We start from the raw sequence: 26,486 nt of genomic DNA, 5'->3' as shown, positions 1-26,486 counted from the left end.
GGGGCTAGAGCATTGCATGAATGAACGACAAACAAATGAACCAAAGACCTAGGGGGCTTTTTAAACATGGAGATTTCTTGTCCCAGCCAAGATCTGCTGGCTTAGAATCACTAAGGGTGAGACTCAAGAATTCGTATTTTGTTCAAAAGCTTCCTGGAGATCCTGATAATCAGTCAGGTTTGAGAAACACTAGCTTGTCGGCAAGAAGAGTAACCAGCTACTGAAGGCTGTGACCACAGATGAGGGCAGCTCGGAACAGGGTCACACAGTCATCACCAAACCTGGCAGGTTGTCACTCTCCTATGCCTTTTTTGGCTCAAAGAGAGTCTAACGGCCTTTTTCAAAGTGTGGTCCTTGAACTACTGACTTCACAACAACCTGAATGAAGGGGAGGCTTTTTTAAAATGTAGACTCTAAGGTCTAACCCCAACCTACAAACTTAGAATCTCTAGGGGTGAGGCCCGAGAATCTGCATTCTTTGCAGGCTGTCGGGGCAATGCTGGCACACACTAACTTGTAAGAATTACTGGCTCCCAGTTCCCAAGGGTGCTCAGAGCACCTGCTTGTATCTGGCACCTTCATGCACACCTAACCTCCTGAGAAAGAAAAGCTCCTGTCAGGACATCTTGGGAGTTCCCTGGTGGCCTAATGGTTACGATTCTGGGCTTTCGCTGCCGTGGCCCAGGTTCAATCCCTGATCGGGGAACGGGGAACTGAGATCCCGCAAGCTGTGCAGTGCAGCCAAAAAAAAGGGGGACATCTTGGATGACTCCAAGAACCCAGCAAATGAATGAGGGTATGAGGCCAAAAGGTAACAAACGTGCCCATTCCTCAGAACATCAGCCCCAAAGGGAACCAACAAATCACTACACCTCGCCTCTTATCTTACAGATGTGGAAACTGAGGCCCAGGGAGGGCTGTGTCTTGCCCAAGGTTATAAAAGGGTGAGTGGCAGAGCCAACCTAGAAGCCAGGTGGCCATGCCCCAGACTCACCCCACGGTCCCAGGCTGCCCTGCCTCGCATCCTCCAAGCCTGCTCCCAGGTAAGCCTGGCAGCAGGGCAGCAGCTGCCGGCCCTGGACATCTCAGCCAGTCTTGCTGTCCCAGGAAGACAGGGTGGCTCCAGTCAGGGAAGGCTCCTTCTGTTTCCACCACGTACGGTGATAAAGCAGCTCGTGCTCCAGGAAGGAGGAGGCGTCAGAGAATGGAATGAGCAGAAACAGTCTGGTCGGTTATGCATCCCAAGGAGACTGGTGAGGGTGCTGAATGTCACAGCTCAGTAGGGATGTCTCCCCAAAACTCTACGATCAGTCCACAGTGCCTGAGTTCCAATGTTTAAATAGTCCTGAGGAACCACCGACATCAGTGTTTCTCAGTCTGCACATCTGGGGGAATACCTGTGTCCTGAAATATGCTAATAGATACTCAGTGCAAAAAAAGGTGTTCAGTGGTCAAAGACCATGGAAGAACCAGGGTAGAAATTGCCCTTCTAGACGTTAAAGGCACTGAAAAGTCCTGCAATTTCAGAATCTGCTTGAATCATGATACAGATGAAGAAAGTTGGAGGCTGAGAGGAATTACATGCCTTGCCCAGAGTCACAGGGCGAGGAAGGGGGTGGGGGGACGGTAAGGCTTGAGCAAGACAGCCTGCCTCCAGAGTCCATACTGGCGACCACCGTGCTTATACTCAGCAAGATGATTCCTCTGTTTACTGTCGCTGTTCTTGCTCTTGATCTTCTGATGGAAGGGAGAGAGGGCGGGCAGCAGCAGGGCCTGGGCAGGAAGTCATCCCCACGACAGTGGCCAGAAGGAAGCTGAGGATCCAGCTTCCCAAATCCTCTTCTGTTCTCGGGTCTGCTGTCACTGGCTGTGTGACCTGGGGCAAGTCACGGCCCTTCTCCAGACTAAGATGTCCCATACATAAAATTAGGAGCTTGGAGTAGATAATCCCAGAAGGCCGTTCCAGCTCTAGATAAGAGTCCGACCCCACTGTCCTACCCTCAGCTCCCATTTCCCTCCCCGTCAGCCACAGCCTCTCCCTGGTCCCAAATCCTCTCTGTAAACAGCCGCGGCCTGCGCTCTGTGGCCGGGCTGCCAGGCTAGGCTGAGCTCTGGCCGACGGCGGACTAAGCACTGTTTTGCTCTCCCTGCCATCATCCCTTCATCATCCTCCCTGTGACTCATCCGTTGAGTGTTTCCAGATTGGACCCCAATCACCATCGCTCAAGGGTGGATGGATAGGGTGGATTTTTCCATCTGGGGTCCCAGAGAGCCGGTTTTACCAAGAGGTCCGTACGATGGGCCACGAGGCAGGATGGATCCCGCACAGACCCTTAGCACTGCCTCTGGGCTTTTAAGTCTAGTTCTCATATAAAGGTAACTGTATAACCTGGCCCTCGGGTAAGTTAGCTAACCTCTTTATGCCTCAGTTTCCACACCTGCAACGTAGCTAATAATACCCACCTCCCTGGTGAGCACACCATTCAGTTATACGCAAAGCGGCCAGCTCAGTGCCTGGCACACAGGGCGCTCCATCAATGCTTAGATCATAAGCTGCTATCTAACTATAGGGCTCTCTGAGTTGTTTTCTCAATTCAATCTCCCCCTGCCCCCCAGGCAACAGAGAACAGAAAGTAGAAAAACGTGGCAGATGGTTGACTCTTGCCGACTCCCAGAAATCTGAAATCCTATACTCGTGGATTATTAGAATTGGTAGAGACCCTAGATTCTCCACCTGCTCATTTTGCAGAAGAGGAAACGGAGGCTTAGGGTGAAGTTAGAGGCAGGATGAAATGTTGCCCAAGCTTTCCTGGCTGGTTTGAGGAAGAGGTGGGATTAGAACCCAGGTGCCGGGCTCCCAGTCCGGTGGTCTTCCTGAGGCCCTGGGGTAGCGAAAGGGCAGAAGGCCAGTATCCCGGGGACGCTGGGAGTCTTGTCCCAAGTCTGCTCCAAGTGGCTGTGAGATGATGAGCAAGGGGCCTAGGCCCACTGGGGCCCCAAGGCCTCGTGATAAAACTTACGGGGTTGGACTAGATTGGGGTGCCCCAAAGTGGGGTGGCCAGAAAGCTGGAGCCCCAGAAGATTCTATCAGGTGATTTGCCAAGGAAGTTTGACAGGGACCAAAGGGGTTTCAAGGGAGGGCTCCAGAGTCAGATGGGTCAGTGTTCAAATTCTGCCACTTACAAGTTGTGTGACTTCAGGTGAATTACCCTCTCTGTTCCTCGGCTGCCCCATCTGTAAAATGAAGATAACCCTACATACCTCAAAGGTTGCCACATGAACTGAAAGAAGATAATGCGTGCTGCCTGGCACACTCGAGGCCCTCAGTGAAAAACACCGGTTATTTTTTTCAATCCCTCGGGAGCACGTTTAATATTATCCCTCCCTCACAGATGAGGTAACCAAGACTCCAGAGAGGCAAGACACCTGCCCAAAGTGACGGGACTCACAGGAACAGGGCTCTGGGAACCGCTCCCCATCTCTTCCAGCCTCCCGAGAAGGAGGCCTCTGCCTGGCGTCAGTAAAATACAGCCATCCTCCCCCGCGGAGACCGCCGCCCTTGCTGGTCTCCCATGACCTGGCCCAGCCCCAGAGAGTTTTCTCATCACTCACTGGGGAGGAAGCCAGTTCCCCAGGAAACTGCTTAAACCTGGGGACCCCGCTCCTGGGAAGGCGGACCCCCAGTTCCCAGCAGCAGCCCAGCTCCTCCCTCCCAGAAGTCCCACCCAGCCTCTGAGACCGGCAAAAGGACAACATTTAAAGGCACAGGGGGACCTGCAGGTGGTGACGGTCCACTGGAGCCTCCTGTGAGCCCCTCGCAGAGGTTACTTGCCACCTGCTTCCACCTTTGAGACTCTGGTTGTTTCACTCAAGAAACCAGCAGGAACCTGGATGCCGTGTTATGCTGCGTGACCTCAGGCAAGTTGCTTAACCTCTCTGAGTCTCGGGAACCTTTTTAGACAAGAGAAATGAGCAGAGTTTGGAAAGCACGAAGAAAGCAGCAAGAGTTCGCAGAACAACCTAGGAATCAGAGGGCCTGTAAAGGCCTCTAAATGTCTCCCTGATGTCTCCTGTCCCTTCCACCTCAGCCCCCACCAGGACAAAAAGTGCTGACCACGCTGATCGTGGCCCTCCCCAGCTAGAAACAACTGAATGGCTCCCCATGGTCAAGATAAAGTGCAAGCTCCTAGTGAGACGGACAGAGTTCTCGAGCAGCGTTCCTCACCGCATCCCTCCTGACCTCGCGGGGTCCTACTTTGCACTCACCCCCAGCCTCTGTACACACCTGGGACGCTTCCCTCTCTCAGAACCAACTCTGCCTCTAGGCTGCTTCGCCCAGCACTCCCTGGGAAGCTCCGGTGAGCCCCTATGCCTGGGTCGCGCACTCTCCTTTCCCTCCACGGTTACCTGTCTGCTCCCCCAACCCCAGATAGGTGGTCACCGTATTGCACTCATCTCCAGCTCCTAGCCCAGTACCCGGCTCCCAGGGGGTGTCCAGTAAATATATGCTGGGAGGAGAGGAATGCGAGGACAAGCAACTGAGAACAAATTAACAAATCCACGAGCTGTGGCGTCCTCCTCTGCAAAACGGGCGTGCGTGGGAGAAGCAGCCGGACTCGCTGGGTGCGGACCCTCACCCCCTTTTACAGCTGGCACAGGCTTGCTGGGTGGTATTTCTCCTCTCGGGACCCCTCTCCCCGCTGTAGAGGGAGGACAATAACGGCACCCGCACCTCACTTACCATGAGGACTCAGCGACCTAATCCTCCCAGAGTGCTCAGTCCAGTGCCTGGCACGAAGAGGTGAGTTCCTTGCACTTGACCTCTGGGGAAGAAAAGTAGGAGACGGGCGTGACACGGGGCGCTGAGCTCCTGCTGCAGGGTCCGAGTGTCCTTGACACCACCCTCCCAACTGGCTTGGATGCTGCCCCCGTCTGCTGGCACGGGACCCACACCCCAGCAGCCCGGTGCCCCGGAGAACGTGAGCCCCACTGAGTCGGGAATGAGGGCTCAGCCCCTCTGTGCCATCTCAGACCAACCACTGACCTCTCTGATCCTTTCTGTCTATACAAAGGCGGGCTGAGGCTGCTTCCGTCATTGTGGGGACCCAGCCATCTATCTCTGCCTGTTCCTTTAGTGGCCGCAGAATGACCTCTCCCGGGGGGAGCAGTCTTGGGGGCCCTTTACCTCACCGTCCTCTGGTCCAGGTTTCATTAAGAAACATGAGGCCATCAGATGGGACTGTCCTCAACTTCTCCTCATGTATAATCCAAATCTATCCCATCTTCTCCCATTTCCTAAGAGCATCCTGGCTCCCATCAAGGGCCAATGCCTCCCCCCCACTCCCACATCATCACACTGGGTACCACCCTCTCTCATTTGCCTAAAGATCCGGTTCCCGTAGCTGCACCCTGTGTCTTGTCCCCTCTGGGAGCAGTCCTGGCCACCAGCACAAACCACTCTCCTGGGTCCCCCCACTTCCCCTCCACCCGAGACATCTTTTTCCAACCCCCATTTGCCTGGCCAACATCGCAGCGCTGTCCGCACACGCTGTCTCTCCTTGCTCCCCTCCCGTCCCAGCCACTCCCACTGCAGATTCCAGCCCCATCCCTCCTCCAAAAGTGCCCTTATAAAGGCCCAAACTGCCTCCGTGTTTCTGTCTGGTCTTACTTCCACTCTCAACGGCCTGCAGCCCTGTGGCCCACCAGCTCTCTTCTGCAACAGGTCCCGTGGCGTGGCGTGGCGTGGCGTGGCGGCTTCCCAGAGACCCCACTCTCCCTCCCTTCTCCTGCTAGCACCCTGGCTGCCCCTCCTCGGCCTCCTCTCCTGGATCCTCCTCCTCCACCTGGCCTCCGGGTGGTCCCACCTGCACCATCTATATGCTAATGACACCCAGCCAAGGGGCCCCCACCTCTCCCGTGGACTTCTAAGCCAGCTTCTCAACGTGAACCTGTCCCCAGCTGGATTCCTGGATTCTCCAAAGCCATGCTCTCAACCCCCTCGGAACCACCTTTTTGTAATGACACCACCACCCACGTAGACACTCAAAAGAAGATTCTAGAAGTCTTGGCTCCTCTTGATTCCTCTCTTTCCCTCAGCCCCTGTGACCAATCCACCAGCAATTCCAGCCGATTCTTTCTCTAAGTCTTCTCTCCAGCTCCATGGCCACCTCTCATACCCGAGCCACCCGAGCCTTTCCTCCGGGCCCAAGTCCACCCGGGTGCCCACAGCCGGTTCTCCTCCTGCAGCCAGAGGGTCCCTTCCTGAGGCGAGTCGGGGCCCACAAGGCTCCAGCAGGCTGCGGGAGGGGTCAGCGGGGCGGGACGCAGGCACGCGGTCACCAGTCACCTGCGGGCGAGGCCTCCCCTTTCTCATCTATGAGGCCATCCCTCACCATCCAGCATCCACTCCAGTGCTTCCCCGTCATAGGCACTCAGTTATTTCTGAATAAATTATCTGAAGAAAACATAAATTTCTTTCCAGAGCTATTTATAGCTGGAACCTTGGGATTGTATTTCATGAATAAAGGTATTTACAGGAAACTAAAAAGAAACTGCTGATGGCTTCCTGCTGCACCTGGATTAGCCATCCTAACTGCTTGCCTTGATCCACATGGCCCTCCACAGCGTCTCCTTATACTGCCCTCCCCGCCTTGGCCGCTGCAAGCCGTGGGCTTTCTCCTGCTCAGACCAGTCAAGATCATTCTGACCTCAGGGCCTTTGCATGTGCTGTGCACCTGCCTGGAACACGTTTCCGTCTGCTCTTTGCAGGGGGAGGGGGAGGGGGGGTCCTCCCTCGTCATTTGGGACTCAGCTTAAATGCCTCTCCTCAGAGGGGCCCTCCTCACCACCTCCAGCTGACGAATTCTGCACCACTAACCCCCACGTACACCCCCTCCTCTCCCAACAGCCTCCCCCCAGCCCCTGCTATTCCCATCCTACCACATTAGGTTGTTTCCTTGGCAGGACTAATTCCATGACATGCAGTTACTTTAACTCGTTTGTCTGGCTTTTCTCTCTTCCACCATCACATAAGATCCACAAGGGCAAGGCTACTTACAACTGGCCTGGTCACTGTGGTAAGAACCACCAATTCTGCCAGGACAGTGGGCCAGGCACTGTCTTGAGCAGTGTACTTGTATTACACCCTTTTTACAGATGAGAAAACTGAGATACAGAGGGGCCAAGTGAGTTACCCAAGGTCCAGCATAGAAAGAGGCCCAGCAGGGACTTCCCTGGCCATTGTGGTTAAGACTCCACGCTTCCACTGCAGGGGGCACAGGTTCAATCCCTGGTCAGGGAACTAAGATCCCACCTGCCACGTGGTGCAGCCAAAAAAAAAAAAAAAGAAAGAGGTCCAGCAGGAAGCAGGGTACCATTTACCTGCGCCCCCTTCACACCCAGCACAGACCCAGCCCTTTGTGGGCCCTAAATTGGTACTTGCCGAATGATCAGATGAATCGCTGAATAAATGAATGTTATACACTGCAGTACTGAGACAGGTTGTCTTCAGGTGGCGCAACAAGGGGCATTTTAATCTTCTTCTCCCTGTATATTCCAAGTTTTTTTCAATGGTCACATAATACACGCATAATTTAAAGTAAAATAAACCCTTATTTTAAAAGAAATTCAAAGGTTCTGGGTAACGTCTGGGTTCCAGAATATTTTTCTTCGATTTCCAGAGACGGTTACTCCTCTACTTAATTTAAACCATTGTTTTTCTAGGGAAATTGAATAAAAAGCCCGTATTTTTAAAGCTCGCTCCAAGTCTGCCCACTTCAAACAATGAAGAGAGGGCAGTGATGGGAGCTGGTTCCCGCCTCGCCTCGCACGCTCAGGGCTGGAATTCAGGGATGCATACCAATCAGGAAGCCGCTGGGAGGGGGTCCTGCAGAGGCCAGGCTCTCAAGTAGGAGGGGGTCCAGACCCAGAAATGCCACCTCGCCTCAGGCCCAATGTGCAGTCATGGACAGGGGTCACCCCAAGCCACCTGCACTGCCCCGGACTGGCGATGTCCCTGCAACGAGGTGGTGGTGAGGCCGGGACCAAGGCCACCCTCCCAACAGGTCAGTGGAAAGATGAGCCGCTTGGCAGGGGGTTCTCTCTCGACAGACAGGTCAGGAAAAGGTAAAGCTCGTGGCTCAGCACCAGCCTCTGACCAAGGGGTGGGCACAACCTGCACTGCTGGCCAAGCGATCGATTGCCCGCCCCGAGTTCCCACGGCATGTGGAACCCGCTGCCAGGGTCTGTCAGAGGCACAGAGAGGCCAGGCCCTGGAAGGGGTGGCACGGCTCCAGGGCACAGGGTTGAGAGCTGGGGCTCTGGGCAAACAGAACAAGGTCAAGCAGCGCTGCTTTCGCTCCTCCGCGCTACGTGTCTCCGGGCAGGCAAGATAACTTACCTGAGCTGTGAAATGGAGCTGATGATACAGCCCACTTGTCAGGACTGCCGAGGACCAAACAAACTCCTGCGAGCCCCGCACCCGCCAATGAGCCTGCCACTCCGTCAACATGAGCTATTACAATTAGCACTCTCCATAAACACGAGCCATCATTATATGAGCACTTTCCAGACACCAGGACTAGCGGTCCATCTGGGCACCGAGTTCTATTCTAGGCCTTGACCCTAAACCACAGGGTGATGAACCCAGCTATATGGGAGAGAAAACACACATTCACTTCCAACGAAGAAGGGCTGAGTGTTTTGAGATGCCAGACGTGTGTCGAATCTTCTCTTCCTCCCCTCCTCAAAGGGCAAAGGGGAAAATAGAACAAAGGGGGACTGTAGAAAGAGCTCAGGGCCCACCTGGTTCGAATCCTGCCACTTACACTGTGGCCTTGGGAAAGTCACTCAGCCTCTTTAAGACTCAGTTTCCTTATCTATAAGATGGGATAATAGTACCCACCTGCAGGATCAGTGTGGGAATTAAATGAATTGATGCATGAAAAAAGTCTGCCACATACAGGCATTAAAGTAACATGAGTTGTCTTTAAACAAACAAGCTCCCAATTAATTATCTGCCTAAATGAAGGGCAGAAGTAGCAGAGGTAATCAAAATACTGGATAACCTAAATAACCGTTACTTTTAGCTTTGGGGTGGAGGGAGGGCAGCAGACCCACCTTCCCAATTCTGTATTTTTTTGGCCTGATATTAAAATGGAATTTTTTTTATGAATCCACCAGCCACAGATGCTAGGGCTGGAACAGCATAAAGCTTGAGGATAACAAGAAACTACCCGGAAAACTTAAAGACTTTCAGGGGAGGGGGTGACCCGCAGAGCACGATGCCCCTGGCAGAAGAGGGCTGGCAGCGTTCCTTTGCTGGTACCCAGATGATGCTGTGTGCTCTGACTTGAGAAAGGTTCAGGACTTCCCCTGCTCTGCCACCAGCTCTGCAGACTCCTGATTCACCTGACACCTGAGCCAGACTGAACTTCCAACAGCTCGTGCCTCCGAGCCTTTGCACATGCTGTTCCTTCCACCCAGACCCTTGCCCTCTCCCCACCCATTCTTCTGCTACACTCTGCACACACCCCCGCTGTATGTAACTGTGCTCATGCCCCTCTCCCAACCAGGGCTCTCAGACTGTACAAGAGCTACAGCCTGCCCATTCAACAGTCTGACTCTACTCTGCCCCTGAATCCATATGGATGGGTCCTGTCCACTGTTGCCCAAGCCACCCCCAGACAGCTCTAGCCACCCGAGTCCCGGCCATCACACCTTCACCAGCCCCGAGCTATTTGACTCATCCACAGTCTCTCCTCAGGCACCCTAACCACTTTGCCTCCCAGATACCTGAGTCATCTTGAGTGTGGTTTTTCAATCAATGGCAAAGCAGGCTCTCAGTTAACTGAAACTTATCCTCATGCCACGTCCCCTCTTCTTGGTGCATGGGGAGATAAGTCAGTTTCTGGAGTGGAGAGCTCATTTGAGGGCCACTTATAACCCTACCATCATAGCAGACCCAGGCCAGCAGCTGCCACTCTCACTGTGACGACCCTGAACCAGCCCTGGAGTGTTGTCACATGAGAATGCAAGCTCCAGGGGGGCGCTGTGCTCAGGGAGCTCACTGCTAGATTCCCATGGTGTGCTGGTAAATGTTTAACAGCTGGTTCTCCACAGGGGGGAGAACTGGGACACCTGCAGCGTTTTGCAATTTCTGTGGTATAAATGCTCTCACTGTGGCCACTTTGAAGCTACAAGGTGAGACCGCTGAACAGAGTTGGGAAGAGATGGCAGGAGCACACCCATATGTACATTACATCCCCGACTTACAAAGGTTCAACTTAAATTTTTCAACTTTATGATGGTGTGAAAGCGATACGCATTCAGTGGAAACTGTACTTGGAATTTTGAATTTGGATCTTTTCCCGGGCTGGTGACATGCAGTACAACACTCTCGTGATGCAGGGCAGGGGAGCAAGCGGCAGCTCCCAGCCAGCCGTGCAGTCACCAGGGTAAACAGCCGATAACGCTTACAACCATTGTGCACCCAGACAGCCATTCTGTTTCTCACTTTCAGTACAGTGTTCAATAAATTGCGTGAGATATTCAATACTTTATTATAAAATAGGCTTTGTGTTAGGTGATTTTGCCCAACTGTAGGCTAATGGGAGTGTTCTGAGCACGTTCAATGTAGGCGAGGCTAAGCTATGATGTTCGGTAGGTTAGGTGTATTAAATGCAGTTTCCACTTATGAGATTTTCTTTTTTTTAAACATTTTATTTATTTATTTATTTATTTATTTATTTATTGGCCGCACCTTATGGCTTGCGGGATCCTAGTTCCCCAACCAGGGATTGAACCCGGGCCCTGGCAGTGAAAGCGCCGAGTCCTAACCACTGGACTGCCAGGGAATTCCCTCGACTTACGGTATTTTCAACTTACAATATTTTCAACTAACAATGGGTTTATCAGGACCCATCAGAAGTTGAGGAAGATCTGTATGTGTGTATATATATGTATATACACACACACATACAGACACATATAAAAGGATCTATCTATCTATCTATATATATATATATATACATGCACACACACACACACAAAAGATATAAATAATCACAAATACATAGGTAACTGTGAAAAACTGAAATAATCAGGAAGTACTGTATTCTGAGTACTTATTACCCTTGTTTTTGGTATAATTTTTTTAATTGTAAATTTATACACTACAGCCAGTTTACACACTATAAACTTGCAGGTTAACAGCCAACTCGCAAAACGCCTAAAATTTAGCGATCAGATCTCATTCTTCAGTACAGACTCCAGCACACCACTGCCCGGGGCCGGGCACAGGCTGTGAGAGGACGGGTCACTCCTGGGAGCTCATTAGACTAGGACCCCAAAGGAAGGCGACTCAAATGCCCTCCATTGAGGCAAAGAGAGACCAAGGAACTCTTCAGGCACACATGGCAAGAAAGGAGCTGAGCTGGGGCCCAGGCGGCACAGTGGGGGAGGAAAGAGAACTTTGGCCTACTCCACTGTTTATGAGTTTGACTGTCTTTCCTGGACTTGAGGGCAAGGACAGCAGATGAGAATCCAAAGATACTAAAGACAAGCTTGCAGAAGAAAGCAAGGACTGGGCGGTCAGGGAGACCCAGGCTTGAGTCCTTCACTGACTGTGACCTTCGGCAGTCACTTAAATGCTGTGCTTCATCTTCCTCATCTGTAAAATGGGTATGAGCCCATCTTCACTGCCTAATTATCAGGGTGGTTGTAGAAACAAAAAGACAGCAGACATGAAAGAGCAACATAAATCTAAGCTACTATTATCATACATATATATGCAGTACATATCACCCACTTTACCTTTTTAAAACTTATCTAAGAAGATTATATTCTTTCCACTCTGCTCCTTCCCACCGTTTAAAAGATGACATATATGCACCAGCTAGCCCAGCACCTGGCACATACCGGGTTCCATAAAGAGCTTTTAATTTACTGTTGATTTATCTGTTAATTTACTATTTATTTAAATAAAAGTAGGCCTTCCTCTTAAACGAACCTGGTACCTGGGTCCCAAGAAGTCCACCAAGTTTCCCCCTCCCCAGACTCCTTCAAAGCTAACCTGTGAAACAGGACAATTGAGGAACCATTAGTTCCTGGGCATCCACATAATCAGCAACCATTTACTGAGCACCTACTGTGTGTCAGGCACTGGTGATCAAGGCAGGCATGGGCCCTACTCTCGAAGGCTTATAGTCCACTGGGAGGGGTAAAAACCCACCCCGAGCGCAGTGAGGGCTCTAAGAGCATCACGAACAGGAATTCTGGAGCCAGCCTGGCTGCCCAGAGAGGAGGAGATCCCTGAGTTAGAAGCGAAGAGCGGAAGGATGGGACCAGCTAAGGCAACGGCCCTCTGGTGGAAGAGGAAGGAGCAGGGGAACTCGGAAAGGCAAGTGCGATGGAGCAAAGTAAGAAAGACGCAGGCACAACCCGAGGCCTCACAAGCCAGAAGAAGAGCTCCATCCCGAGAAGTTATAACCCAGCCACAGGGAGCTTGGAGATTTCCAGACTGTGCCCTCCTTTCTAGTTTATATACCCGAGGCCTGGACACCGTGGGGCACTGTGCTGGGTGGAGAGACAGAGGGACGGATGAATGCTGCCGCTCAGGGTCATTCAGGCAGGGCCTGCAGAGAAGACCTGAGCATGTTAATAAGCCTGCATGACCTGTCCTCTCCCCCCAGCATCCGAGGAGGAACAGATGGGGCTTCAGCAGGCGGAGCATGACTTCCCCGGACTGAAGCCCTCGGGAAGGCCAAGGCCTCTGAGACAAAGTCTTAGCTCCAGAGCCCGTGGGCAGGGTGGCCCACCCCTACCACCTCCCTGCTGTGGCCCGAGGCAGGGTCCTCAGGCTCTCAAGGCTAAAGGAAGCTTCCTGACCCCCTGCCCCAGGACCCCAGCGTGGAAGAGGGAGGAAGAACTCTCCCCAGACTCCCCTACATCAGGCCTCGCCTCCCTCTCAAAGACCACCCCCGGAGGCCCAGGAGGCTGGTCTTCATCTTCACAGAGCCTGTCCCGGACACACTTTTCTGTCTCCAGGAGTGTCCAGGCCTGACCGGGTTCTGTGGCCGTGGCCTTCCGGCTGACCAGGGCATCCTCTCCTCCCACACTCCCCTCCCCCAGGAGGCCGCCCCTGTCCAGTCTCTGGGCAGGGGTCCAGGGTGGGAGAGGCGGGCCCAGAGCAGAGGCGAGAAGAGCATCCCTGACTCCACTTAATCCCAGGGACCCTCAGGTCAGTGCAGGGGGGAGCTGAACCACAGTGACAGCAGGACCTGAAGGCCTGGGTGAACCAAAGGGAAAGTGAAGCCCAGGGTGGGGGTGGGGGGATTTCCAAACTGTCCCTGCCAGAACCTGCAGAGGTCACACAAACACACACACACACACACACACACACACACACAGATGCACAAAAGCCAGACAGGAGTCATGCAGAGGGATGGGACACCCAAGGGACACAGAGTCTCCCATGGGGGGAGGGGACACACACACACACACACACACACACACACACACACTAGCAATACAATCGCTCCAATGTCACAGGACATACATACACACAGAGAGGAAACCCCAGCTCCGGGACCTCACCCCCAGAGACACTGAGATACACACTCGCATACACAACCGGGCACACGGAGGAGACCCGGGCTCCGGGAGAGACTCTCCCCCGGAGAATCGGGGACACAAGGATCACGCACGAGCGGAGACCAGGACCACGCGGGAGACCGAGACCCTGGACTCGGCGACACTCGCACAGGGACGCCCACGGCCCCTGAGAGACCCGGAGCCACACGGACACCCTGGCGGGGTCTCGGGGATCGCGGAGCCCCCCGCCCGGCCCCGCGCCCCGCGGGCCGCACTCACCGGCTCCGGCCGCTCGGCCGCGCCTTTGTTGTCCGCGCCGCTCACAAAGGCGCCGGCGGCCGCCCGCACCTCAGCTGCCCCGGCGGCCGCGGGCGCCCATGGCCGGGCCGGCCCAGCCCCGCGCCCCAGCCGCCCGGCCCGCCGCCGCCCGAGCCAATGGCCGCGCCGCGCGCCGCCCGCGAGGTCACGGCCCGGTCCGGGGTGCGCCCGCCGCCGCCGCCGCCGCCGCCGCCGCCGCCGCTGCCGAGCGGCCTGGTCCAGCCGCCGCGCACAACGCGACGCGGCGCCGCCCCCGCCCGCCTGCCAGCCCGGCCCGCCGGCCTGCTCGCCGCGGCTGAAGTCACCGCTTAACCCCTGCTGGCCAGGCCGCCGCGCCCGGCGACCCCCGGAAGGCCGGGAGCTCCCCCAACCGGCCCCCACCCCGCGGCCGGAGGAGGGCTTCCATCCCTCCCGCCCACCCAGCGTCTCGCCACACGGGTGGGGAAACCGACGCCCGCAGGGGCTGGGGCACGACCCCCTAGGTCTCAGAGGGCTCCCCAGTCCTTCATCCCCCCCCGTGTCCCCTACCCCTTCCCCGCTTCTCCCTTAGAAAGGTCCCGGGCCCGCGCCAGCCGCTTGCTTCTCCCTCACTTACAGGGGGCTTGCCCAGGGCTACCCCAGAAGGGTGAGGGATGCCTGGGTTGGTCCCAGAGGAAAACCCAGACCTGCGATGGGCCCCCACCGAGCCCCTGCCGCAGAGAACCCTCCTGACGCCTTACATCAGCCCTGCACCCTGGTTTCCCGTAATAACCTCAGGAACCATAATCCTGGCAGCCGCAGGCATTGAGGGCTTTGAACTAGCAACCACCCTGCCATGTAGCTCCATTTTCTTGATGAGGAAACGGAGGCTCAGAGCTGTAACTTGCCAAAGCCCACGCAGCAAGGAAGTGGTGGAACCGAGATCCTAGCATGCCCCTCCCTTCCAGTACCCAAAGCTGCCAAACCCTAGTTACTCCCTCTCAGAATTCCAAAGAGGGCCTCCGGATATGATGCAGTTAATTACAGTTATCAGCTCATTAATTAAGATGATCCCTGTTGTTGTTAAACACTGCCCTGCTACCTCCCTATATGCAAGGAAATTCACACTCAGGCTTATCAGCAATTACTCCTGGCTTGATAATAATGAGTTCTGCAGCCTCCAAAGGGCACAGGTGTATGTAGCCTGGAGTCTGTGTTGGCCTGTGTTCGTTCTTTCCTACAGCCAGCAAAAACATTTTTTCTTTTAACTACTCCCTGTTTGGCAGGCACCAGCCTCAGGGGCTAGGAATGAAACAAGGAACCAGACCCCGGCCCTGCCCCCTCGGCTCTCCTAGGCTAGGAGGAGACACGGATAACAGGCCGCTACAGTGCAGCGAGGCAAGCCACGCCAGTCCACGCTCTCTGAAATCATCTTATTCATTGATAGGTTTGCTTGTTTATTGTCCATCTCCACACAAGAACATAAGCCCCATAGAGCTTGTCCTAAGAGTTGTTCATAAAGTCATCCTAACCCCCAAGCCTAGGGCAACCCTGGGCTCACAGTGTGCAGCCAGTAAATGTTTGCTGAGCACTTACTACATTCCAGACATCATTCTAGGTACGCAAGAGACATCAGTGAACAAAACAGGCAAGGCCCCTGCCCTGCTGGATTGTCCATTCCAGGGAAGAATAAACAGTGGCCGTGACAGCAGGGAGGAAAGTTTCTGGAATGCCAGGCAAGCAGCAGGAACATCTTCAGAGGTCTCTCCAGTGACTTCGGGGCTCATGGTATTAAGCCTTGGACCAGAATTTAGATATTCGGGTCCTGCTGGCATAGAAAAAGTACAAGTCCCTGGACCTGCATTTGCAGCCTTTCAGACCTCTTCCAGCCCCCCTCCCTGGCTATAGTTGTTTCCCTCCTGGGCCTGAGCCCTCCTGAGTCCTCCAGTCTGGAATGCCTGCCCCCTGTTTGGTTGCACTAAGGTCTACCCTCCGTCCCAGACGATCAGAAGGCCCAGAATCTCCTGGAAGCCGCCCCACGTGGCCTCTGTTCCCCAACACCTCTCCCTCTGAGCTCTACAGCACTTCGTGCTTTGGTTAGTTGCTTCCGTTAGCGCTTTTGTTTCTGTTAGTTGATTCTGGGCATGTAATGACTTGAACTGTCTCCAGCTTAAGGGCAGCGGCCATACCTCAGGCCCCCTTTGTGCCCCCAGAGCCCAGCACAGGTTAGGGACATACCAAGTGGACACCCTCAAACCCTTATCAATAGAAACTTCTGGATCCAGGGTTGCAAACTACCAGCTCATAGGACAAATAGAGCCTGCAGAAGCATTTTGTTCTGCCCGCAGTGATTTTATTATTGTTAATTAGCTACCAACATTTAACAATTGAGAGATTTCCCATCCATTGCCAGATTGCTGGCTTCTCTTAACAAATCTGACGATCTGGTAATGCCAGTCCCCCATGGCCATACTCTATAGGCCCCAAGGAGCAGTGGCCCCTTAGAAAGAGCTGTGTCCTTCCACTTGTCACCATTCCTCCCAGTTCTGTGTCATCCATTTGACCTTGAGGCCCCTCCTCTGTGAATTAGTGTTTTCATTTCATTTTCCATCTACTTTCTACTTATACTGTATGAGAAAAAAAAAAATCACATCATGAAACACATACTCGAGAATAAATGAGCCTGCAGCCCTCACCTTCTAGGTCAGGCCAGGCCCCAGCCCAGCCCAATTCTCCTGCATTCTTGCTCTCTCCACCATCTTGCTCTCCTGACACGCATACACACCTTCTCTCTCGCCTGCCCAGCCTCACATGCTAAGCTCCACAGCACGAATGAATGTACAAGGCGTTTCACTGGGTTTTTGCCTATGCTGTTCCCTCTGCCTGAAACGCCATTACTGCTGCATCCCCCAGACGCTGTGGCTTTTTGATGCTCTCCACATAGATAACACCTTCTCAAGGATCTGTTCTCTAGTGCGCCAAGACTGGGCTCCTGGGCTCCCATAGCATCCTACGGTCCCCTCCTCCATGCACCCATCCTACCGTGTTGTGTAGGGTATTTGCCCCATGTCTTCCCCCGAACTGTGAGTCCTCAGGAGCTGGGACTCCGCTATCTCATTCATGCTGGAATCCCCAGCACCTGGGACAGAGCCTGATGGAGCATAAGCACGAGACAAATATTTGCTAAATAGTTGAACACATGGGTTTCAATAGGCACAAAAGGAACAAAAAGGATTTCTGGGAACGTTTCCATGTCCCAGAACATTCAATTAACCAGCATGTCCTCCTCGCTGAGCATTCTGGTGGTGTGGGATCTATTGTGTAAGCATAATTGTGGATGATACATCTGGATGAGACCGGGCCTCTGTTCTCCCTGGTCTCTCCTGCTGACCTGGGAAAGAGGAAGGGAGGGAGGGAGGGCATGGTGGTATTTTCCATTGGTCACAGAGGCTAAGTGACGTCGCCAAGGTTGCCTAGCAAGCTGGTTGCAAAGTGAGGATGGGAACCCGGGGCTTCTGCCTCTGCCTCCCAGACTGGCCCTGCTTCCGTCGGCCCAGGCTTGTAGTAGATCAAAAAGGAAGAGGGTAGATGGGAAAGTGGACTTCCCAAGTCCAGCTACCGCCCTTGCACAGGCAGTATGAATGGAGAGTGTGCAGAAAGCAGCTAGTCCTTATTATTTCCTGTATCGTCAAACCAATCATGAACAGGTTCTTATCTAAGAGAGGCTGGATCGCATTTTGATTATGAATGAGGACGACATGATCTGTCTTACCAAAATGAAACTCTCCTTTAGTAACACTCCTGTCCCTGTTCAGTAGGACAGGCATTTTGAAGGCAGCTGGGATGCACTGAGCAATCTCCCCACCACCTCCCAGTTTCCTCATAACTCAAGACCTGCCATTTGTGGGGAAACACACAGCTAGAGGTGGTTTGGGGGGCTCAGGTGAAGAAGGAAACTTGATTTTCTGAGCTACCACTTTACGGGCCCTGGTGTAAGGGAGAGGACAGTCTGAGCAGCTCTTTCTCTTGGGGATGTAGTCTCAAAGTTCTCCCAAAACAACCATTGGGGGTGATGGACACTCTTGTCCAGTGGGCTGGACACAGACACAGGACAGGGCTCTGCACCCCACGCTCTCCATAGGACCCTGAGAACAGCCTTCAACCTCTTCCACTTGGTCCCAATGCCTGTAAAAGAGCAATAATCCTTTTGCCCTCTTCTATCCCATAGGATTTTGAAGGGATAGAAGACTAATATAGTCTAACAGAGATTTTTCAACATCTCACCAACAAAATTAGATAAATATGCTATTTGATACTATATTATCATAAACAATCATAAGTATTATTGATGAGAGGCAGCCTAGTATAGTGGTTGTCAAGAGTTCAAACTCCAAACACTGTTGGAGAAGGGAATACAAATATGAAAAGGGAGAAAAGTAGAATGAACCCTGTGGTGTTGGACTAGAATTGGAGATTTGGGTGTGAGCTCATAGCTCTGTCCACCAAAAGGGCCTGGGAGCAGGGACACCCAATGACAATGAACACACTTAGCAGTCAGATCATGGTTTCTAAATACCATTCTCTGAGACTTCCCTGGTGGTCCAGTGGTTAAGACTCTGGGCTTCCACTGCAGGGGGCACGGGTTCCATCCCTGGTCAGGGAACTAAGATCCTGCATGCCACGCGGTGCGGCCATTACCATTCTCTGTTAAAAGGAACCAGAGCTCCTTGGAGAAATGGCTGATTCCAGAGGAAGCACAAGCTGTGCCTGAAACATATTGTTGGGCCAGAAGTTAATAAATTGCTCAAGAAATGACGGAAACATAGCAAAAGGACACAGAAGCCAACTCAAAGAGGCTTCCACTAGCCAAATCAAGGGCAATCTGAGCATCAAAATAAATGATGATTATAAGGATTTACATTCCATTAAATACAATTGGAAACCAAGAGTTTATACTGATATAAATAAGTAAATGAATAAATTGAAAGCTAGGAATGCTATTCGCAGAGTCTCAAAGTACTTCCTCACAAAATACTTATTAACCACAAAGGGGGAAAGAGCAACTTTACAGTAGAGAAACTTGGCAGTTACCTTCTCACTCAATTGTCAGATTGTCAGATTGGGTTACCATGACCAGCTGGGGGATATTTTGACATCATGAGTCTCCTGATGTGATTCGCTGAGAAAGACACAATATCACTTCATGATCTTCCTGCCAAATATGCACATCTCACATAATCACAAGTAAACATCAAACAAACCCAAATTGAGGGGCATTCCTCTAAATGTCTTCTAAAGTGCCAAGGTCACAAAAATCAAGGAAAGACCAAGGAACTTTTCCAGATTGAAGGAAACCAAAGAGACTCGACAACCAGATGCAGCATGTGGTCTGAACTCCATCCTTCGCCTGTAAAGGACATTATGGGGACAATCGGCAAAATTTGAATAGGGTGTGAGGATTAGGTGGTAGAAATGTATGATGTGAATTTCCTGACTTTGATGGTTGTATCATGGTTGTATAAGAGCATGTCCTTGTTTGTAGGAAACACATACTACATATCCAAAGAGAAGGAACGTCACATCAGCAGTTTCCTTTCAAATGCCTCAGAGGGAAAGTCGTATTGTACTTGCAGCTTTTCTGTAAGCTTAAAGTCATTTCTAAAGTCAGATGGCCCGTGCTAATATAGAGCAAGTTGCTTAATTCTCTGAGCCTCAGTTTCACTATCTAGGTGAAAGTAATAATACCTACCTTATGAGGTTGTTTAGAGGATTAAATGAGGTAATATTTGTGGACTATTTAACACAGAACTGGGCTCATGTATATATTCCAAAATTTTGAAAAGCTACATAATTTTTCTTGTTCTTTACGCAGCTCCCTTCCCTGGGAAAGAGCCAGCATATGGAGTAAGGTAGCAAATTCCAGGACCTAGGGGGTCAGGTAGGAGATGAAAATGGGAGAAGCAGGCTGAACATGACCGCTGACACTATGTCTCAAGGTTGGAGGCCTGGAAAGCACTGCCCCAGATAAAAGGGGCAGTCACCACCCAGTTCTAGAAGATGAGTCACTGTGTACTATGAAGCTTTCTTATTGTTTTTCCCAAGAGAAGCTAGAAATCCAGATTTCCATAAGAAATCCCCTGATTTTTAATATTGACAACTATTTCAAATTTTAAATGGACCAATAATTTGTGAGCCAAACAAGCTCCAAGTGCCAGCATCAGGAGTTCTGAAAACTTGTCCTGAACACTTAGAAACACGGAACGCTCCTGTGGATTGACAGAAAAAGCTCCAAACCGCTGTTCACAGTTCTTCTGCCGCTCTGACAGAGCCTCTGAAGAGGCCGGACTGGACGTGCCAGGACGCGTGCCCCTCCACGTGCCATGACAGCAACCTATTCCCCAGTGTACTTGATTGGACAACAGGGTGAACAGCTGACAAAACTGGGCCTATCTGCTCGTCTCACCCAAGAATTTGGCATTGGAGAGCTGAGAGGCTGAGTCAGTCAAATGACCACAGACGCTGAACCTGAAAGATGGTGCAGAGCCAGAGCTGGCAATCATGCTGCAATAAACCACAGCCAAGTTCAAGCTGAGGTTCTGGGAGATCAGAAACGCCATAGAAAAACAAAAACACCACCAACAACAACAAAAAAAGTAAAGTGAGAGAAAAAGACAGTGAGGCAGAGATCACCTAGCCCTAGCAAAAATAATAGCAATAATAATAGCAGATTCTTCCATAACACTCTGTACTGGGCTCTGTTTAATCACTTTCATGTATTAATTCATTTAATCCTCACAACAACCCTATAAAGTAGGTACTTTTATCCCTGTTTTACAGATGAGGAAACTGAGGCACAATGATATTCTGTTCTAGCCTTGAATGTCCATCTGAGTGAACTGTTGTGTCCTTACAGAGACAATCCCCCTTCACTGCACTCACCTGAGTGGATTTTTATTCATATGATAAAAGGAGAGTGGTGCCCACTGCCCATGGCTACCATCTTGGTGCAGGATGAGGGGGGATTCTGGGACCAATTCATGTATCCAAACATCCTGCTCTAGCCTTTCTGTATCTCCCAAAATGGAAAAGATGAAACGGAAAAGGGAAAAATCGCAGCCTGGGCCATCAGAGGCAGCTGCAAACATGTAAAGGTCCTCTGCCCATCAGCCCATCCCCACCGGCCCCGTGTGCCAGCCCAGCCTACACTAGGAAGCCAGCTTCACCTACTCCTTGGGGTATCTGCAGCCTCCGCTGGGGATGAGCAGGCAGAGGACTTGGGGCTGTCTGCGGAGCCAAGAGGAGGTTGGATTTCTCTGCCTGGGACCTGGCCAAGGAGCCAGAAAGGACAGAGAGACAAGGTCTTCGCTTCCTGGCATCAGGTTACTGCCCCTACCCAGGGCTCAGGGTGCCAGGCAAGCCTCCCAAGCAATGAGAGTTGCCGGTCAGCTGACAGCAGACAGAGTCCAAAGCCTATTCTAGAAGCTGCCGTAAGAATGAAGAGGATATGGCACCGGCCTCTGAGGAGGGGGAACAGAAAGGGAACCCGGCAGACCCAGTGAGCCTCCAGCCTTGCCAAGCAGACCAGGCTGGGCACTGGGGACCCAACAGAAGGTCTCCAGGAGAGAAGGTCCTAGGCCTGGGGAAAGGGAGGCACAGCGGCTGCCAGCCTGACGCTGCAGTGACACTCCAGGGAGGCCTTAGCCCCTGTCAGCAGGAGGGCCTGGCCGTGACTGCAGCCTGGCACCGGCCCCAGAAACCTTCAGCATCCCCCAGTTTCACCGCCCAGGGCTGGGAGGTTCCATAAGCTCCCTGGTCTCCCAGATGAAAGACGCTTTCTAAGAGTCATAAAACCGTCCCCACTGGAAACAATGGGCCCTTATCCCGCTGTGTCCTTCACATAAACTCCCATTAGCAACGCACCAGAAGCTGCAGGCAGGAGTTTTATAGACTGGATTTTTGGACCAGCCCCAGCGTTCATTAACATCTACTCCCTCGCCCTCCGTGGAGACTGCACAAATCACTCCCCTTTACAGAGGCCCACTGTGTGCTTGGTCTCCAGAGAATCCTGCAAGGAAGGTGGTTTTGTCCAGTTTTATGAATACAGAAACAGACCCAGAGAGGTTAAGTGACTTGCCCAGGGTCACACAGTGGGAGAGTAGAGGAGTGGGGATTTAAATCCAGAATCTGCTCCTTCCCCACTACCCTGTGGCCTCGGGTTAAGATCACCCAAGAGATTAAGCCAAATGGGTTTCCTAGGTTTTCTCCTGGAAACAAGCAACTTCTGGGACCTCAAAGCCTTCACCAGGATGGTTCTGTTCACCTACACAATATGTCAGCAGAGACACAGCCGGCTGGGATTCCCAACACATCAGGGAGGGACCCGAGCCCCTTCCCTCGGATGAAATGCAGAGTCCCTCACCGTATCTCACATTCACGCTCACAAAGGCTTTTCACCCCATTCCTCCCGGATGGCCACCAATGATAAAGCCAGCCCCGTTTACTGGGCAGTAAATCCCCCTTTACTGAGGGATATGCCAGGCCCTGTGCTCTTCATGTATGACCCCATTTACTCTTGCAAGAACTCTGTAGAATGGCTGCTTTCAAGATCCCCTTTTTTTCACATGATGAACTTAGGCACAGAGAGGTAAGTAGGCCACCTAAGGTCACACAGCAAGTAAGCAATGGATTCTAAGTCTATCTGACTCCAGCTACCACACCTCCCCAAAACATCACAATGTGGGGTTCAGCAGACACTCCATCCCCACCAGCCCAATCCCACAGTCCTGGCTTACAACTCTGGGTGTCACCCTAGATGTGTGGAAAATGACAACAGCTGTCACTTCTAAATCCTTTCATCATCTCCTGTCTACCCAACAATCCTCAAGGCTGATGTTGCAATTCTTATTTTGCAGATGAGGAAACTGAGGCTCAGAAAGGGGAAATGTCTTATTCAAGGTCCCACAGAGCTGGTAAGTAGGGGTACCAGGGTTTGCACCCACTCTTGTGGGTTCCAGAACCACTGCTTCCTACAGGTAAACCAGCATGATAGTTAAACCAGACCATCCCAACAGCGTCTTGGCGTGTGTTGGGCTGCACCCCATAGGCCTGCCAGCCCTGTACTAGCCCAGCCTCAAGACCGAAGAAAGAGCCTGGAGTCAGCAACAGAGACATTAATGGTTCAATTGATGGGGGAGCTTACATGTCTGAAACAAGGTCCTGGAGCGACACCCTTCCATGCGCGGCAGACGGTAGGCAGGACATGGCCGCCGTCTTTGCTTCCAGGGTTTGGGGGGAAAAGGTTACTAGTTATAGGGGGAATTTACATCAGGATGGCTCATCGGTTACCAGGGAAACCAGCAGAGGATCATCCCCTCACTGCCCCTTTGTTAAGCTATGGTGGAGATGTTCTGATCTAAAGATTAGAACAATCACTAGCTGGGCCAGGGGACAAATATGTAGACATTTACAGATTAGGCTCTATGATTAAGAGGAAAGGTCAGTCCTGTGAGTAGGGTGTAGGTGAAGCAGGGACTGGTGTAGCCGGGGATGTATGGAGAGCAAGAGAACAGCCGTCTTGGGTGGCCTGATCACACAGCATGCATTCAACTAATACTCCCCAATTAAGTGCCTAAGGTTTTCCTGGCACTGTTCCAGGAGCTGGGGGTAGAGTGGTGAATAAGACTGCCATCCTCAACCCTCATCAGCCCCATGGGGGACCACCAGGGACCCCCTGACCACTTATGGCTGCTCCCCCTAGAATTTCATCCCTAGCCTCCCCCTGCTGAGCCCCCACTGCAGGGGTTCATCCCCACCTCTGCTGCCCTTGGCTGCCCTGCCCTCTCTCAGCTTCTGGGAACTTTCCAGATAGCCTGCTCCAGCCCTGCAAAGGCAGTCTACAGCACCTGGTCTCATGGCTGATTTCACCCTAAGACGCTTCATAACCAACTCCTAACTGGGCCAACCAGAGAGGCAGCTGCGTTGGCTCAAGCTCCCCCGAAAAGCCCTCAGACCCACACACCCTGCCGCCAGATGGCATGGCCAGCACCCTCGGCCCCTTTGTTGAGATGATTAGCTCATGGACTGCCCCACCGTGAGAAGCTGGCTCGGGGCCTGCCCTTGGTCACCATTCCCCTATTACCTGCTGCTGCCCAGAACAACTTACGGATGTGCATGGTCGCTAGTCAGTGCCAGGCACTGTTTTAGGTGATCTGAATCATCATCGTCTTTATCATGCTCATGAGCATCGTTATTATCACAGCTAACACTTACTGAGCACTTTACTACATGCCAGGCACTGGGCCAACTCTTTACCTGTATTATCTCATCAAATCTTCACAATACCAGGAGATAGGTACAGTTACCAGCCCATGCAACAGATAAGGAAACTGATAAATAGATAAGGCCATAGCACCCCGGGTAGTATATTGCCTAAATTGTCTGTCACCCCTGCTATACTATCATCTCCCTAAGGATAGGAGGTCTGTTTTGCACAGAGTTGTATCTCTAGAATGTAGTGTCTGGCACAGAGCGGACACTCAATAAGCAGTCTTTGGATGGATGGGCACATGGATAGATGGATGGATGGACAAACGGATGGATGAATACAATTGAAAAACTACAGGAAAAAAAACCACTCACCCCCTGGGTGAAGCAGGAAGAAGCTGGATAACGGTTTCTCTACTAACTAGAAAATCCCCCATCCAGGATTCCAGGAAAAGCAGAGAAGATTGTGCTGATTTTTAGGGGAAGGAAAAAAGAAATGTCTTTCGGGTAATGAGCTTTGAGATAGCAGCACGTAGCCTTATCAGGCAAGTTCCCCATTCCCAGAAACCACCACTTCGCCAGGGAATTTCATCTGCTCCATCCCCAAACGCACGTCTCTGAGTCAGGGGCAGCCATACGATGTGCCATCTTCAGTGAGCTACCTGCCCTGTGGCTCCAGGGCTGGGCCGAGGAATACACCTGTGCCAGACCCTGGGCTTTGGTTGAAGTCAGCTCCAACCCTTTCCCTGGGTGCGCTCTCGGAATTCTGGAGCACCCCCCAGGAGCCTTGAGCTTTAGGGGGCTCGTTCTCTAGTTCATTGGAGAGAGCTCACCCTGACCCATGAATCCTTATACCTTATGAATTCTGATCAGTCGTTTGAGCCAGCCAGCCAGATGTGGGGGTGAGGTCAGTGTGCAGCAGGTTGCCCGCCTCCCCACTATGCCCTGGCTGGAGCCTAGGGTTCCCGGGGGGGTGAAGAAACCCAGCGGCCCCAGGAGAGCAGGCATTGAGGCATGTGGCCCAGTTTTGTAGTTTCCAGAGCAACTTTAAGAAAGAGGAAGAGGAAAGACTAGAACTAGGGCCATATCATCCCTATCACACCTGGAGACATCCGCTCCTCTGCATGGATTGTGGCACTGAGATCCCGGACAAGGCGTCCTGTCATTCTGGAGCCACGAGGGATCAGATGGCACTGGTGCCAGGGACCTGTCCTCTCTTTTATTGAGCATCTACTATTCGCTGGGCCAAGTGCTCTGCCTGGGAGAACTCATAACCCTCATAACGTCTCAGTGAGTTCAGTATTATTATCTTCCTTTTCTTTTTTCTTTTTTTTTTTTTTTTTACAAAGATTTTACTTTTTTTTTTATTTTTTTTTTATTTATTTATTTATGGCTGTGTTGGGTCTTCGTTTCTGTGCTAGGGCTTTCTCCAGTTGTGGCAAGTGGGGGCCACTCTTCATCGCAGTGCGCGGGCCTCTCACTATCGTGGCCTCTCTTGTTGCTGAGCACAGGCTCCAGACGCGCAGGCTCAGTAATTGTGGCTCACGGGCCCAGCCACTCCGCGGCATGTGGGATCTTCCGGGACCAGGGCTCGAACCCGTGTCCCCTGCAATGGCAGGCGGATTCTTAACCACTGCGCCACCAGGGAAGCCCTATCTTCCTTTTCAAATGCAATAACTGAGACCAAGCAGCCTGCCCAAGTCCACACCATCAGGAAGGACAGAGCTGGGATTTGAACCCAAGTCTGACCCCAACGTCCATACTTTTTCCACAAACAACAAGGTGGAAAGGGCCTCAGGCAGCCTCTCCCCTGTAGTCAGACAAACATTGGCACCGTGCGTTTATTCCAAAAATCGGCCACACAGAGTAGGAGCGGGTTTTTATGGAGCTTACTCCCATTTTTGCCAGTCCCCATGTATCAGAAGCAAATGAGAGCCTCCCCTGCATTCCTGTGGTCCCGGGGCCACGTGGGGAGGAGAGAGAGCTGGCAGGGAGCTCAGAGGGCACCTCGGGGCCATCCATTCAAGCAAGTCAGACACTTTCAAAGCTGGCAGGGCCCTTAGGGATGATCCAAGCTAAACCCCTCCTTTCACAGAAGGGGAAACTGAGGCCCAGAGAGGGCAAAGGATTTGCTCAAGGTTGCACCAGGCATGAGGAATGGAGTGGGAGAAGTGGCAGCCTCCTGGCTCCCAGCCTGGGGTCCCCTCACCCACCCCAGCCAGTCTCAAACAAGCCAGGATATTGGAACCCCTCTTATCAGAGAGAATGAATGGTTATCAGATTTAATTACGACACTGCTCAGGAGGAAAAGCAGGGAAGAGGGAAAGATGGGGAAGGAAGAGGTGGGCAGAAGTGCG

General features: G+C 52.3%; 1 protein-coding gene across 15 annotated transcripts in view; it reads right to left on the bottom strand.

The window, feature by feature from the left end:
* The window catches only part of ARHGEF10L (Rho guanine nucleotide exchange factor 10 like), a 158,906-nt gene that overhangs the window by 129,227 nt on the left and 3,193 nt on the right, over window positions 1–26,486 (bottom strand). For 7 of the 15 annotated variants that reach the window (XM_036853905.1, XM_036853968.1, XM_036853987.1 and 4 more), the window contains exons 1-3: window positions 13,870–14,010; window positions 4,742–4,823; window positions 3,775–3,951 (exon numbers count right to left, since the gene is read on the bottom strand). The exons of 1 other annotated variant lie outside the window; for it this stretch is intronic. The gene's annotated coding sequence lies outside the window, so the exon portion shown is untranslated. Of the gene's footprint in view, window positions 1–3,774; window positions 3,952–4,741; window positions 4,824–13,869; window positions 14,012–26,486 lie in introns of those variants that run through there. 7 more of the 15 variants (XM_036854003.1, XM_036854025.1, XM_036854019.1 and 4 more) reach the window with 3 other exon arrangements.

This window comes from Balaenoptera musculus, chromosome 1 (genome assembly GCF_009873245.2).
Source record: "Balaenoptera musculus isolate JJ_BM4_2016_0621 chromosome 1, mBalMus1.pri.v3, whole genome shotgun sequence".
In the NCBI taxonomy this organism is placed as follows: Eukaryota; Metazoa; Chordata; class Mammalia; order Artiodactyla; family Balaenopteridae; genus Balaenoptera; species Balaenoptera musculus.
This window is presented reverse-complemented; position numbering and strand designations above follow the sequence as displayed.